The sequence below is a fragment of the Patella vulgata genome, chromosome 2, assembly GCF_932274485.2.
Source record: "Patella vulgata chromosome 2, xgPatVulg1.2, whole genome shotgun sequence".
NCBI lineage: Eukaryota > Metazoa > Mollusca > Gastropoda > Patellidae > Patella > Patella vulgata.
Genome location: NC_065880.2, coordinates 43,329,621 through 43,346,225, shown reverse-complemented (window position 1 = coordinate 43,346,225; position 16,605 = coordinate 43,329,621).

Sequence of the window (16,605 nt, the reverse complement as noted above, 5' to 3'; positions counted from 1 at the left end):
CATGACCACAAGTACATGTACTGCTGTCTGAAACAAACCTTTAAAAGTTATTAACATTTAAGTCAATACGGCACAGCATGTTTCTTTGTGAACTTCTTACAATTTGTTTTTAAAGATACTGGTGGAAGTGTATGATTTTAAACAGTCAGATTCCCTGATCATAGATGTTTTTCTGCAGAAGTACAAATTAGATTTATTTCGAAGAATCTATGGTCCAACATTATATTTAATATTAATTTTATTTTTCAAATATTAACTCTCCGTAAGTTGTTTTTGGATTGCTCCTGTCCTTCAAATCGAGTAGATCATAAGTCATTTTCTTCTTTGTACTACAAGGGGCTTTACACCCGTAACTTAATGGAGATCTTTTTTTTTAGCTGCGACGTAGTGCTGTGTTACTTTACGGACATCCAATATAAGAATCGCTGGATTTGTGTGTTTGGGTCTCACTGCGATGTGCAATGTTTCATCTGTAAATTATTATTGAAAGAGATGGAATGCACCAACCTTTCTACGAACATGCTAAATATATGGTCGAGATAAACTGGCCATGAACAAAGGGCGTATGTGGTGGTTAGTCGTCCTGTGTCTTTGGTGGAGTTTTGTACAGGAATCACGTGTACCGACTGCATCCTCACCCTCAAGCTAATGTCATCAATGTACCCATTATATCCTGGATACTTTTTATAAATTCTTATGGATACCCTCCCAAGAACTGGGGACAAACCGTTGTCGATTTAAAGTAGCTAGGTCTCTAACTCAACGTCATCCAAAATCTTCAACATTGAAAACACGATTTATTTGTCAAATTAAATCAACATTCATGTTGTGATCTTACCGGAAAAAGATGGGCTTTTGATATCCAATATTTAAGACAAAATAAACATTTTACCATTGGTACACGAATCGTGTACCCTATTGCGCGTCAGCCCCAGTTGTACCGAGAGACTCGAGGGACGAGGCTACACACATTGCACCAAATCAAACGGCGTATGTAGATAGGAATAGCCAGACGCTAGAAATTTGCACTCGCTTGAGACTGCTGGCTTATTTCGCCGAACATAACTGATTTGAAATTGGAGTAAAAACGGAAACCATTGAATGTAAATCAGTTTATATACATTCATACTACAGTATTGTATGCGTTGCGACCCACTTTTGTCAATTTTTAGGTCCCAAATGTTAGCGATTTAGCTCCTTTAAGTTAACGTAGGGATGTCGGAACCCAAGGGAGCGGTTGACCGAAGATACGTCCCCCCCCCCTCCATTCCCGTGATTAATTTGCGAATATTTGTTTCTTAGCTGTATAACCGTCGAAACCATGTAGCTTCACTCGTGATCTAGAGCTCACACGTTGGACCACTCGATCACATCCCCAAATCCATTTTGGACTAATATACGTTTAAATATATTTATTATAGCCAGACAGGAATATTTAACCCCCTTAGTAGCGTTTCGGGGGTTCTGTTACCTGTAAACCAATGTGTAAGAGTGTGGACTTCGTGAGACAGCACTGGGAATACGCAACCCCTGACAAGATGGAACAAGATGTGATTCGAACCCGGGACATTATGATCTCTCAACTATCACTGGTTTATTCCTAATCAATTCTTTGCATTTTTACATAGATGTCATGCTTGTGGCTGCTAAAAATTATCTGATCCGGTGTGCATTAACCTTGAATTTAAGGGAACTGCAGATCATTTAAATGACTGATTTGGTACACTTATAATCTGACAGCGGCCTATATCTATGTTTAGATACAAAGTGTACTAAATCAATCACATAAAATATGACTGACCGTGGATCTCTTCATTTATTAGTAATAATGCTCGGTGGATTTATATCAAAAAATAGAACGAAAGACATATTTTCTAGGTTATTTATTTGACTATGTCATTTATCAAAACTGATTTTATAAAGCTCTTCTTCGTCTCACTTTTTAAGAACCGATAAAGAACAGATGATAGTTATCCGCATATCGTAACTAGATGGAAACTTCATCGTCGTCCAAACTCTAACGGGGGCGATTGATTTCCACAAAAATCAATGAAATATGTGACTTTATTACTCCATGAAAACAGTGAGTCCGTATAAATTACTTGTAAATCTGTAAAAGACAACCAACACATTTTGCTTTCCATTATTTTTCTGGATTTCTTTTATTCTTCATCGGATACATTATGTTCACTTGCTTGGTTTTTAAGAATAAATATCTCCGTTGATAGCGGATATGAAAAGATGAGCTTAATTTCCTTCTAAGCCAGCTATTCCTGAATTTGAATTACAAATGTAATATTGGAGCTTAGGAACGGGGCACACCTGTCCGACCTTATATAGTAAATACACGTCACCTTAATGTTACAGGGATAAGACTCACATCACGAGCTCAGCTAGCTTCTATCAAAATAGCAGGAATATGTAAATGAGGTAGTGTATTCGTATTTGTTATAGGATTTGCTGTCATTTCCGTTTCACCAGCTTGGACATATTGTAATGACACTGGAATATGGAGTTCGGCAAATGTACGTCATCTTTCAGATCAAAACATCATGCTTCTTAAAAGCTAAAGAAACATCATCAATTTCTTCTTTTTCTGACATCGATTTTTTGGGTAAATTTAAATGAAATCCTTCAATTCATACACTATTCTCTGAAGTTGTGTTCGTCAAATTTCATTTTCCCTCTTTATCGCTACTTGTGTTTTTGTATTCAGAAGTAAAAATGTAAAAAAAAGAGCAAAGTGTAATCATAATATCCAGTAATAACATCAGAATAGTATAGAGAACAAAAATCCACTTAAAGATACATTATAGGAGATTAGATAAAGAGCTGGCAGTTCTCACTATAATAGTTAAAAACTTGATAACGTACAGGGAATTTGCTGAAAATTTCTGTCACAAATTGATCCACTCTGAACCGAGATTTTAGCAATTGAATTTTCGGCCTAGCCTCGATCATCATTACTAAAGTCGGTACGATAAAAAAAAACATAGTCTCGATTATCCATTTCATGATTAAATCAGGAATGAAAGTTGAGCAGCAAATCTGATCGTAATCCAGTAAATATCACAGGCTAGCGTTAACATCGAGAGTTGATTATGGTCTAGATAAGTTCATTAATGTCTAATTAATAATTTAGATAACATTTCAAGCCTAAAGAAAGGTCTGCAATGGGCTGATTTAGCTCTTGCTAAATGTATGTTTAAATTAATCGAAGTATTAAATACAGCAGAGAGTACTCACGTTGACCTAATCGCGTGTCGTCAGTGATATATTTCTACATTATATATATTTTGTCAAGAGATTTACATCTACTGGTAACCGAATTTCGTGTTTAATAGTCGATTGGAAACGGGGCTCAAATCAGTAAACTACCGAAATTAAAAATGAATGTGCATACTTTTACTACTAGAAATAACAACTGATAATCCAGCGATAAATTGCTAACAATAAACGTTTCTTCGCCGGAATTAAGGATAAACACACAAAGTTGCCATGTGTACAAGAGTGTTGTTGTGGCATGGAAAGTACACAGCGCCCAGAGCAGATGACATCCAAAATAACCTGCTGTAATATCTGGCAACAACCTACAACGGTATTGTCTGATGTGTTACTGTTTCAGACTCATGTCCTAATACCTTCATACCGTTTGCAAATGGAAAAACTTTCTCATGAATGTTCATTTTCGCATGCATTTCGAACGGCTGCAATAATTGAAAGAAATCCCCATCACTTAAAGATGTGCGAAGATTCGATAGTCCTGTGTGAGTCCATGTTTTACAGATACCAATCAGAACCAGGTTTGGCCACAGCTTTTATTCTTTCTAGTTAAAATTTGCATATCTGCTTCTGTACCATTTAAATATACCCACGACATTAAAATCCCAAGAACGAAACGCCCACTACTAAGAGATCGCAAATCTTAAAATGCTAATAAGAATCAAAGGCACTTAAATCTTACTAATGTTAAACACTATCGCACTAATCGGCGCTTCCTTCGTAGATTTTATTAGAAATTGCTGCTATTTTTCGTAATGTCCAATAAATGATCTGAAATAATACTATACTACAATTTCCTGACATAGTCGTAATTCAATCAAAACACCTTATTTTGTTTCTTTAATAAAAAAATTATGACAAGGCGATTGGCTAAGTAAACAAAATTCGGCAAAATAGACTGTCTTGATTATTGCTCCAATTTTATATATTTTATAAAACTCTCAGTATGTACAGGGTGGCATAGTTTCTCAAATGTACCACGAACCCTTGTCTAATAGGACGGGTTTATGACTTTATGTATAGCAGAATGACCGATAGACGTCCAATCTCCTACTGTTAGTCTGTCAGTTTATTCGAGGTCCCCTAGTAAATTATTTATTATCACAGCTATAATAAATATTATACAAAAAAGGGTGACATTAAAATGTAAGATGTGCCGTCTCTGGTTCGTAGCTGTATACAAACTGAAAATACTAGTACAATACGTACACGCCAGACCTATGAGTGTTACATCGGGTCGCAATTTGTTTTCAAGGGCCTATGGATAGAAGTTTGGAATATTGCCCTGTTCTGTCTGTCAATGTTCGTATGATATATATATATATATATATATATATATATATATATATATATATATATAATCTGTATATTTTAACTGCAATACTTCCCCACTCTTGCCAGCTCACGAGCCCGAGAGTCTTGAAAGTCAATGATAAATATACACTTCAAAAAAAAGAAACGCACAGCCCTTTTTTTTATCTTTTTTTTTACTTGAACGGGATCGTTGTTTCCATAAATCCCCATTTCATTTCATTTAATTTCCCCTTAATTTTATACGACGTGAAAATACCTTTTGGTTAAATTCGATAACGGTTAAAGGGTAATATACAGGATCATAAGGTGAGTTAAGACTCAAATGCACATATTATTTAATCAAAATCATGCCTGGTATTTTGACAACCCTACATTTGTGTTTCAGTTTAATAATTAAGACCTCTTGTAACATTAAAAAGATAGGCTAAAGCTGGTATTTGTAATCTATCTTTCCTTTTAACGATATTAGATGTATACACACTAGTCAGATTCTATTTATCAAAAAAGTGTATTTATAGACCATAAAATCCCTGTCTTTCGTCGTAAATCCCCTTTATAGAAGAATTACGTTCCATCAACGGAGGTACTTAAAGAATTATGACACCAATCAAATATCGCAAGCCTTCTGGTCATGATTGGTCAATTACAACGTAATGCGGTAATCTGAGAGTGATTATGAGATTTAGTCCAGCGGTAATAGTAGCTGTCAGTCGGTTGGTTATCGCAGGAATTTTAGACCAATCATACCAGCAACGTACGACATGGTCGTGACCCTCAACTACAATTCATTTTACAAACTACCCGTTCTTCTCTTGTTTCGACAGAAATGGAAAATATTGTTTGCGTCAAGATTTCGTGTAGATTGTCTTTATGAGTTTTACTACGTGGTTTTGTTGCTCGAATCGCCATTAATTGCCCGAAGAAACATCAAAAGCCGCTTCCTATTAGACTAGAGCTCTATTAGGATTAAGGACGATATAAATGAGAGAAAAGGCAGTATCCTTCAATTATTGTAAAAATCCACGTCTTCACAATAAAAATCAGAGATGGCAGTTATCAAAACAGACATTATAGTCATATTACACCCAAAAAACGAACTTTTCTTTTATACCATGGCCATTTCCATAATTCTGCTAGTCATAAATTCTGATTATGTTTTCAGAAATAATTTTATTTGCTTAGGCCGAAAATGATAAAATCATAAAGAATCACCATCTTGAAGACTGTAAATTGCCAAACACCAGGTCCTATTCCATCAATACCGTTTAATTGATTTAATTTTTGAGTTGGAATCATTCAATCTGGTACCATTTAAAACGACAATAACACCCCCTAACGATCACACATAAAGTATTTTTGGTATTTACAGACTATTAAAATGCCGTGTTTCGAAATAAAGACATACTGATTTAATCTCATAGAAGGTCACTGTTACAATATAAAGGTCCCTATTTTGCATATTTTTGAAATAGTCATTTTGCCGATTTTGTAATAAAAACATGATTATAAGTAATAAACCGCTATTCGAGAGCAAATTCATACCCTAGCTATTAATGAAAGAAGTATGAAACTGTTAGTCAAGCAACCCATCCCGACCACCCGTTATATTTGGAAATGACACTGGCTCCAAACTTTTTGCCTTCTAAGTGTCCAAGTTTCTTCTGATATACCACAATAGACGGCTATCAGGCCAGACAATCTTTTTGATAGTGATTTAAAGGCAAACACTTATCTAACTATGACTGCCACTTAAAGCAGACGGCAATATGCTTTCGACGTCTTCAGTCATGGAGAAGGAATAGTTATTCACCTTGTTTAATCAACCTGCAAACATCCAATCAAATGGTACAATCATGTGAACAAGAAACTAATCAAGTTCGACAACTCTAACTAGTTCCCTATCATCTCTTCCTCGTCTTGCTTTACGCCTTCTCAGACAGGGTATTAGTTCCGTATTTCTGTCGTCTAGCATTTCCTTCGAGTCTTTGAAATCGTTAACAATGACAGGAACAATTCATCGGAAACGTCTTAGTTGTCTTTTACAAAAGGACAATTGGCTGCGTCACCATAGCTAATGGGTCTGTTTTAGTACTTGTTCCAAGACTATAAACGTCTGCCATATTCGGTGAAGAATAAAGCTGTCTAATCTATAAAAAAAACAAAAAACATATAAATGGCTCAATTATCACATAACACGAGCAAGTGTTGTCGTTGATCGACATTTTTGTTTAATGTCGTTCTATTTTTGATAATTTTGAATATTAAGAAGACGGTTGTCTGATTTCAAAACTTTCAGCAATATGTACTTCATCCCTATATTCATTTAGGCCTGCAATAGTTATGTTTTGTGACGATAGTCAAGGTTCAAATCAATTAATTCATGGAACTACCATTTAATGTTTTTCCATCTTAAATAAAGCTTTACACTTAATTGGGGCAACGGATTCATGGAGATTTTCAGCTTCGTATCTTAACAATTCTTGTATTCTTGTATGCTCTTGCAACGTTTAGGAATTACATTTTGATATTAAAAACGATTCGATGATCATTTAATCCCAACTGGAAAAGGTTGATCTTTACATAATATATAGATAATTAAGCTATTGCATTCAAGTCTATGAAGGGGGTGGATGGTTGAATGTTTAGCAAGTGCGCGCTGTATCATAAAGTCTGTCATTGAGTCAATTGGCGCGTGGTTTCGATTCCCCGGTTTGCAAGCGAATTATGGAATAAAAAATGAACCATATGTTAGTCCCGAAATGACCTAGTTTGTGTCGAGTGGACGTTAAACCCCATCCCCCCTCTCTCTCTCTCTCTCAAGTCTATGAGTTTCCCAAATTCATGAGAGCTGGAATTGTTTTCTGCGTTTCTGATCCAGTATTTCGATACGATATGCTGTAACACCCGTTTCTGATCAAATATTGGATAAGATCCGCGATAAAACCCGTTATGCAAATGTTAAACTAACTTTACTATAAAAAAACACTTGTATATCGACGTGAAGTCCATAAAAATGATTGCAGACTGATGTCATGATGTATTAATTAGTAAAGATCACAGAAGCGTTGACCAACAGATAACTTGTAGGTGACAGATGTTGGGATCGAACAATACAAATAAAATTAATGATATAATTACTGTTGTGATACATGCATTAATTAATCATGTTCAGTGATACGGAACCAGAAGCTGCTCAATTCCAGCTACACAACAACGCCATGTTCCTAATATTAGCTGGATTGTTAGACAAGGGGTAAAAAGCGCATGCGTAAGATCCTAACCAATTTCCGCTATTCTTTCAAATCTCGAGTCGTCTTTTGTTAGTATTGCGAGGAATCGGATGATTTATCACTAGGGATAATTTAAAATGCCTATTTTGTTACATGTCTTAAACCAGAACCAATCAAACTAAAGTGATGTATTAGTGCTCATCCTGTCCTAAACGATAAAAAATAACCGACTTTTAGTTCCCGGTGAACATAAAAGCTCCTTAGATTTGTAAACATGCATAAGAAAATTTTGTGAACATGTTTCCCAATTACAGGGCTCATAGTTATATTAGAAGGAAGGTTTGCATTGCATTGAATACAATCTTATCGATAAAGAAATTGTCCTAATTTCAGTGAACTTAGTTCTGAAAGGGATAACGATTGAGAATTACCCACTCTTTAAATACACAGGTCCGTCCAAAGTAAAGGGAGGTGTGGTTAGCTTCTAAAAAAACATAATTTGTAAAGAATGCTTATTGTAACGCTATCAGTGTAGACCAGAGTATTGTAAATATAAATTCTATTTACATCAGGTATAAGAACATAAAACAGGAACAGAAACAAGAACATACATACTCATACTTGTGCGTAAATGGTGTAATACTAAAGGCTCGGTCATAGATCCAGCAGGGCCGGCGGATGTAATTCTTGATTGCGGGGGGAGGGGGGCTACCATCCTAGGACTTTAGGCGAGGGGCCAGGGGCCGCGTAGGCCCCGGAAGCTCCCGTGGGTCTTGATCGTCAGAGGCGCTTTCTAAGCGATTTTGGGCTGGTAAAATTACTCAGCAATGAAGTGGAGTTCTAATTCTTTTTTAAATCCTTTACCATAAAAGCACTGCAGTCGATGGTGCTTTCCTGTGTTGCTGTACTGGACAAACATATGCATAATAATACCAAGGTTGTGGACACTCTAGAGGTCACAATTTTTATCCGAATTTGATTAAACTTACAATCTATGTTTATAACCCAAAGATCTCGATTTCTGTCGATATTGGCGCATTATCGGACCGTGGATTATGGTCCCTGATTGTACGAAAAATCACATTTTTAGCTTGTGGGCCCTCTAGAGGTCACAATTTTGATTGTAAAAACCGTCCAAATATATCAGTATGAATGTCTTCAAGTTCGATGCGCATCCCTTCTGGAGTTATGCGCCTGCCTTTCACGTAAAATATGAAATATGAAGTTTGTGAACCTTTCAGAGGCGACAGTTTTTGTCCGATTCATGAGATGAAAAGTAAAGAATGTGTTAAGGATAAAAAGTTCTTGGATGAGTTTCCATTTGGTACGCATCAGACCTTCCATTCTTGAGCTATAGCCCCTGCTATAACATGTGAGAAAAAATCTATCCCGTCGTGTTTTAATTATTCAATATGTCATAGATACAACGGAAGTCAGATGGAATGGAATATTTAAGATCGACTGCTCAGTTAACTAATCGTGACCCTAGCAACTGGAGGGCTCTTAACCCAGGGATCAGTACAGTGCATAGCAGGGTTTTTTCTTCTTTTTCTTCTGAAAGCCAACGTTCTACTTCTAAATCTAACTGTATCTAACTGAATAGTTGCTTGCGTGCAATAACCTGGATAAAAGAGTACTTGCGGCCAAATTATTGGGCCTAGCCCCCCTACTCCGCCGGAACTGGTCCACTCCTTTCAAGCAAACATATACCGTATGTCTATAGAATACAGCGACTGAACTCGTATTATAATGTTTGTATTATCAATAGCATATCTTATGTATAGAGCACATTCTTAAGTTTTATAAATGTTATAAACACCTGTCAAATCCAGCAGATAATCGGTAAAGAGGGGTTACTCCGAAATGGAAGGTTGTGGAATGTCAAATATCGACAGGGTTAGTCCTCTAATGACGCTAATCCTATACACCAAATTAGAAAGAAAACCGTTAACAAACTATCGCATTTAGGAGGTTATCCCTTGTGGCGGGCATAACTCTGGAACGATAGGTCCCGGAACGCTGATTATCGATAGCGATCGTCTTCTCGTGACCCCAATGCTTCAAAACAAATCTGAAAAGAATCGGTTAACAAAATATAGCCTTTATCGCGTCCACAATTTTTTTTTTTTTTTAAATTGGGGCATGACATATACCATGTTTGTGGACTCTCTAGACGCCACAGTCTTGGAATCAAAAGGTCTTGGACTTTCCATTCTCGAGTTATACCTCTGCTTGTTATGCCAAATGTGAAATATGTACAAATTTTGTGAACCTTCTAGAAACCCCGAGAAGGCGATAAACTTGATGTAAAGAATTAGGGTCATCCCAATAGGTTCTAGAAGATACCCACATGACATTAAACCGTGACTATTAATGCTATTATTTATTTAATTCAATGTTTTTCCATCTATTAAATTTCTGAACAACACATTCGTTTTGTTATATGATGTAAACAGTCGAACAAGGATGGTGGAGGGTGTAGTATTTGCCCCCCCCCCCCCCCGCCACTCCTCCCAAGATTACGATTCCAAAAATGTATCGCAATATGTTGCGGAAAAGCAGTGTAAGGAGAAATAAACCTTTAGTATGAGGAGAGTTTAAGCGCGCAATAGCAGAATGAAGACCACGGTGATACCATGGGGCCAGTAACCGAAACCAGGACATTATTATTCTGAATTGGGTTTATATTTTCATTTGAATATTTTGTCGGTAGACTTAAACCTAGATGATTTCTTGTTTAACCTTGCCCTTTAATTTCCACACTTTTATTATAGAAACCTGCCTAACCCTACCCTTTAATTTTCACAATTCTACCTGTCTAACTTGAGATAGTCAAGAAACCACCAACCTGCATGCAGCACAGAGGACTGTCGATTTTTATTCTAATTCTTTTTCAAGGGGGTCAATCGTCAAGGACAGTATGAAAACTCTGGTCCTAAGGTCTTGTTGGTGCAAAGTTTGCACTGCAAACGAAGGTATAACAGGTCTGGAGCAATAATCAAAACTGTGAATAAGAGAAAGTTTAAACAGTATTTTGAATGATAAGCTGATAAAGATGTAACTGAAGACATGGGTGCTGTCACATTGAATAGATAATGATCCAGACCGTGGTATATTCGGGTGCCACTTCCGACCATATCCATGAACATAATCTACATCCAAAAGGCTTCCAGATGACAAGCAAATCCGGGGCGAAACAGATACTAAGAAAATATATCCTGACTCTTTACTCTCTAAACATTTATTATCAGGAAATTGGCCCCAAGCTCTACTCATCTTGTTGTTGTTCCTTTTCTTAGGGCGATGCTCCTCAAAAAGAGCCTAAGGCCCCGTCAACTGAAGTACGATCGCCATGAAACATGACATCATTGTTCCTTGTACAGCAATTGACGGATTTCTATTTTTGGTATGATGTCCCAATTCCAAGATGATTACTATAACATCAAGCTCAGTTCCTGCTCCATAAACTGCCCGTACTTTAATTTAGAATTTTGCTACCAGCCTGCAGAGGCGACCAAATTACTAACACCCTATTCCTTTGCGATTTAAAGAAAGTTATAACTATTTATCTAGTCGCCTATGATAAGGAGTGATTCGATAAAGGTTATCCCGGGATATATTATGTCAAGTATAAGCGTGTCATTAATATGACAATGTCTGGAGATCAATAGATAACTTCTGTTTACCTTATAGCTTTATCTTTACTTGATCTCAAAACAATCAAAGACGTTTAATACAGGCATCAGCTTGCTAATATCCACATAATACTAGTATTTAGTACTGGACCCCTTCTATTAATGATAGTCTGCTCAGAAACAAAAACAAAAATGATCTATATATTTACGTCTGATTGTACCTAAGAGGCACAGTGTTGCTGCCATCACTCCCTAGGCGCTCTGATGGGGTGGAATGTCGCCACTCACACTTAAAATAGCGTCAACGATTAATTGATTATACCCTAAATTAATTGATTATAACCTAAATCACACGCCCCCCCCCCTTCCCTTCCGTATGTAGAGTTTGGACATGTATGTATTAATATTCAAAATTAGTTCTTATCCTAGTAGAGTACAGATCCCACCCACAGCATCGAATGTGTGGCCTATTGTTTTACAGGTACAACCATGAGAATGATATAAAGGGTGTTTAATGGACTATATTATGCTATTAATCCCATTTTAAACGGTAGAGAACTATATCCTGGGGATAAAAGTATATCATACAACTTCTAATCTTCCTAGGTGTGAAATAAAGACAGGCGTAACGGTAGAACACCGCTGGTAAGTGAACCTATTACCGTCCTACCTGTAGTGTGAATGTTTATACGGTGGTCATTTAAATATATTATGATATTGTAAAAGTAAAGAAATAAGGTGGTCATCTTGTGGTCAACCGCTTTTTAACTGATATTGAATATATAAATCGCCATGCTTTAATCAATAAACAATAAAACCCTACTAGGACATTCTTGCCAAACCCTTTTTATTTATTTGTTTGGTTACCTTTATAGACTTTTTAAAAAATCCAAATAGAGCACTAAAAACATAATGAACTACTTATCGTTAATCATCACAACGTGCTAAATGTTTTGCAAATATAACCCATTTAACCATTATATAGAACATACTAAGTTCTAGGTTATTTCTCCGAACATGGCTCAATAACTTCTTGTTCGGCCAGATGATGGTCCCTAGCATAGAATTTATGTTCGTAAAACCAAGATTGACCCGTCGTGCATGACTCACGGGTATTCTAGACCACACAGATACTAATTATGTCTTTGTCGAATCCGGGGTAAGTAAGTACACGTACAGGTGAACGTAAAAATGAAAGGACCTCGTTATGTACAGACCAAAACAAATAGTCATAATATCTGATTATAGAATAGTATGACCTCTTTTCGATATCTATAATTTTATCAACAGCAGGCTATCAACGTGCCCTCTATCCTGACTGTCCATAAATCAGTTTACCTGATTTGTATTAATGATTCCCCGCCTACAACAATCATAATAATAAAACCCTAGTAGATATCCTGCCGAAGTAATTTCAAAACGAAGGAAGATGTGATGTCGCCACTGTGCCCCTTAGTAGTTGCTGACGAGGTACGTTATGTTTTTGATTGGTGAACAGCCGATGGTTTGAGTCTGATTTCTGTTATAGCACATGTCCAAAAACAAGAAATCTCTTTAAACCGATTACAATGCTTTCTTCGCGGGAGCACAGTACTTGTCATTCATATTGACGAATCAAATTGTTATCTCCCTTGACAATCAACTCTTCTGTCCTAAAGTGATGGATGGTGCCAATCACGTGTTCTGTGAAAATGAGGCTGGTTAATAGTATGATTAACGGAATGATTATTTTTACTTCAATGGAGTCAAGTGCGTGTGACTAGAGCCATATCAGATTTTTCAAATCACTGGGTCTCGTCGTGTAGAGATCGAAATCAGCTAATAAAAATTATTAACCAGTCACTGATAAAGGCCATAATTATCTATCTCTGGCGTTAACACTTAAACGATGGTTAAATTGAAAATCAGTGAGGATAAATTGCGCTTTGAAATCACAAACATTTATAAGACGTCACAATTCGTTATCATATCATCTGGTGACGCTGTCTGATACGCACCTCACAGCAAACGATGATCTCGGGCTGTATTGTCAACTGTTCAAATTTGCTTACCAAAAATCGTTACAATTTTTTCTTAGTTTACCTGCGCGAGTGATGTCTAAATATTTGAAATATCTCTTCTTTAATATCTACAAATTTTCTTTTCTTTAGATATGCAAATAATGCTGTCAGATTAAAATGTAAGACGTATTTCATAAATGAGCAAGGGTATGCTCTAGTATTTTTAAAAGGGTTAACGTGATTCTAATTTGAAATATCTTTCCTTTGGAAATAATGATGTTAAATTTAAAATGGAATACCTGTTTTATAAACTGGAATACCTCTTTTATAAACTAACAAGGGCATGCCCTAGTAAATGTAGTTCTAAAAAGTTTAACGGAACCCCATTGAACAGATCTGTCCTTTGTTAATTCTGTAAGGTTTTATTTCTGTGTGGGTGTGCAAATAAAGTTAAATTTAAAATGGAAGACTATTGATTTGTTTGAATCTGGGATCTGGATGTACTAATATCCTTTCTATTGCATAATTTCCGTAGACATCGTGGTTCTCTCTGTGGAACCACACCATACTTTGCTATTTTTTGTGTTGTCAATGAATAAAATTAAACAGAACCAAGTACAAGAATGTTGTCTGTTCCCTAGAGTAAATCGAACTTAGAAATGATTAATCCGAGTCTACCGTAATGAAACTTTATGCCACCAGGTCCAAAACGTCACACAATTATGGTACATGTTTCATGAATGCTTTAGTCTTTCTAAAATATCTCACATTTGTTAATTCTATAAGTTTTCCTTTGGTTACGATTGCATATAATGTTGTTAAATTTAAATTATAGTCCTTCGGTTTCTTTTTAAAGCCAGCTCACTGTGGAACCAGAACATGCCTTTTCTAATTGTTGTGTTGCCAACTTTAAAACTTGAAAGAACCAAATAAAAAAGTTATCGATTCCCTAAAGCAAATTTAACTGAGATATGATTAATCTGGGTCTACCGAAACGAAACTTTTTCCGCGCCTATTGTCAACTGATAAGTTATTAGCTATTAATAGACTACTGACACCTTGACCCGATTTTCGGTTATTTAAACATTAATTCCGGTTATTCAATTACCGCTATCGAAATCAAAGTCACCGGAAAACATCTTTTAATTTGATAAGTGCCAGACTTGTATTGTCATACGGTAAAAAACAATATTTAAAGACATGAGCAAGCATGAGGCGGACTGATTGAAAACATAAAACATTTAACTGAGCACGTGTTTAATTAGGATCCTCTAAGGGGAGATAACTCTAATCAAAGAAATTTCTTTTTTTCTCTAAGGACTTGTACAAGAGCCATTAAAACATGATTTACGTCGTATTTTTTACAGAATGACAAAAAGTCGATTTCTATTTTTAGATTACGAAAGAAATAACAAAGTGACGTGACTAAACTTCCATTCGTTCTTCTGTACTGATTGGCAGTGTTTAACCATCAATGAGTTTTGAGATTTGAATTAAAATGGTAGGCTAACTGGAAGTTTAATAAAATGAAACCAACGATAAAGACATATTTTTTTTATGGCTTCGTATTATTCATCAGACCTCAAAGCATTCAAGATGTAGAGTGACAAGTATGGATGCTACAAGTAGGGTAATAATTCATATAGGCTATTTTATTATATTAGTACTATTTCAATGGTTTTATTGAAAGAAACCACCAATATGAATCCAATTTGGCCTTGATTAATGTTTCTACGTTTGATTAGGTAAATGAAACTTTTCACTTGGTGTTCGAGAGTAGCTCCTAATCAAAAGAGGAAGTAATTTCCCTCGGTCTATAGAATTTTTATAACAGCAGAAAAAGATGCACAGGCACGAATCATGCCAGCTTTAATAAAGCATCTGAGCTAGAATCGCGGAGTCGGGAAATTATAGCGTGTGTCGCTCTATTGACTCGCCAATTGGTTTGATTAAAAAGGCTATGCTGATTTGTTAAAAAATAGATCGGTGGAGCGAGTCACAGACGCCCGTATAGTACGTGTAAATAGATAAATCCAATCTTAACACTTTCAAGTGATAATGGTCTTCCAGATCTTTTGTCTTAATGTCCCCCATTGACAAATAATATCGAAAAAATGTATTGAAATCTCGAAAACGATATTTGGAGTCTCCGTGTAGGGAGTTTGGCTGGAATATCATGTTTTTCAATTTCAACACCTAAAGAGATTAGGTTTCAATGTCGTGACTGAGCATACACTTTGTTTCAAATTAGTGCTCTTTGATTGCGGTTTCTCCAGTCTTCCTTTACTTTGGTCTCCAGTTTCTTCAGCAACCGGAAAATTTAATTTCTTGAAAGAACAAAAGTCTGTTTATGCTCCTTTTATGTCAAAAATTGAAAATCGTCTTTCTTCAATCGTAGTTTGTCTGTCCCAATCTTTTATATAGAATTAACAATTCAATCTCAGTAAGCTTTTGTTTAACGTAAGAAAGTACCACGTTTTCGATTTTATTTTATTTTATGGGTTTTCTTTGTAAATTCTGATCTTTATTGGAATGTTTTCTTCTGATAAATTTTTCAACAGAAGCCATTTAATTACCTGATTTTGGTTCTGAAGTCATAAGCCCAGTTCCACTCCACAACAATATCTTTGAAAGTACAAAGGTTTGTTTGCCATGTGAACTCCTCATGTGTGTAAGTATTAGCAATTTTGGAAAGAGTGGCCACTGCAACTTAGAAATCGAATGGTGGAAATAGTATGCAATTCGTGGGAATATATTTTAATATATCAAGTTAGAGTTATAAGTTAGCTATCTCGGACAGTCGGTGAAAAACAATTTAAATATTCTCATTGGCCTTTTCACTGAACGAATAAATATAAATATTCGTGAATTGTTACGCACGGGCTGGGTGTATGTGAATTGATTGGGCTTACAGATAGAGTTTGGCTCTGGCTCTGGCTCAGAAACACCTAATACCCCTTTCATTCTTAAGGCGTATCTGGGGTTAATATGGACATACCAACCCCTACCCTCACTGAAATTTGGAAATCAAAGAAGAGAAATGCTGCTGTTCTATCAAGCTGAGTAAAATTCCTTATCTACCCATAGTAAATACAAAATAGAGACATGATATGAAATAAAATGAAATGGGGTTTAACGTCCTAC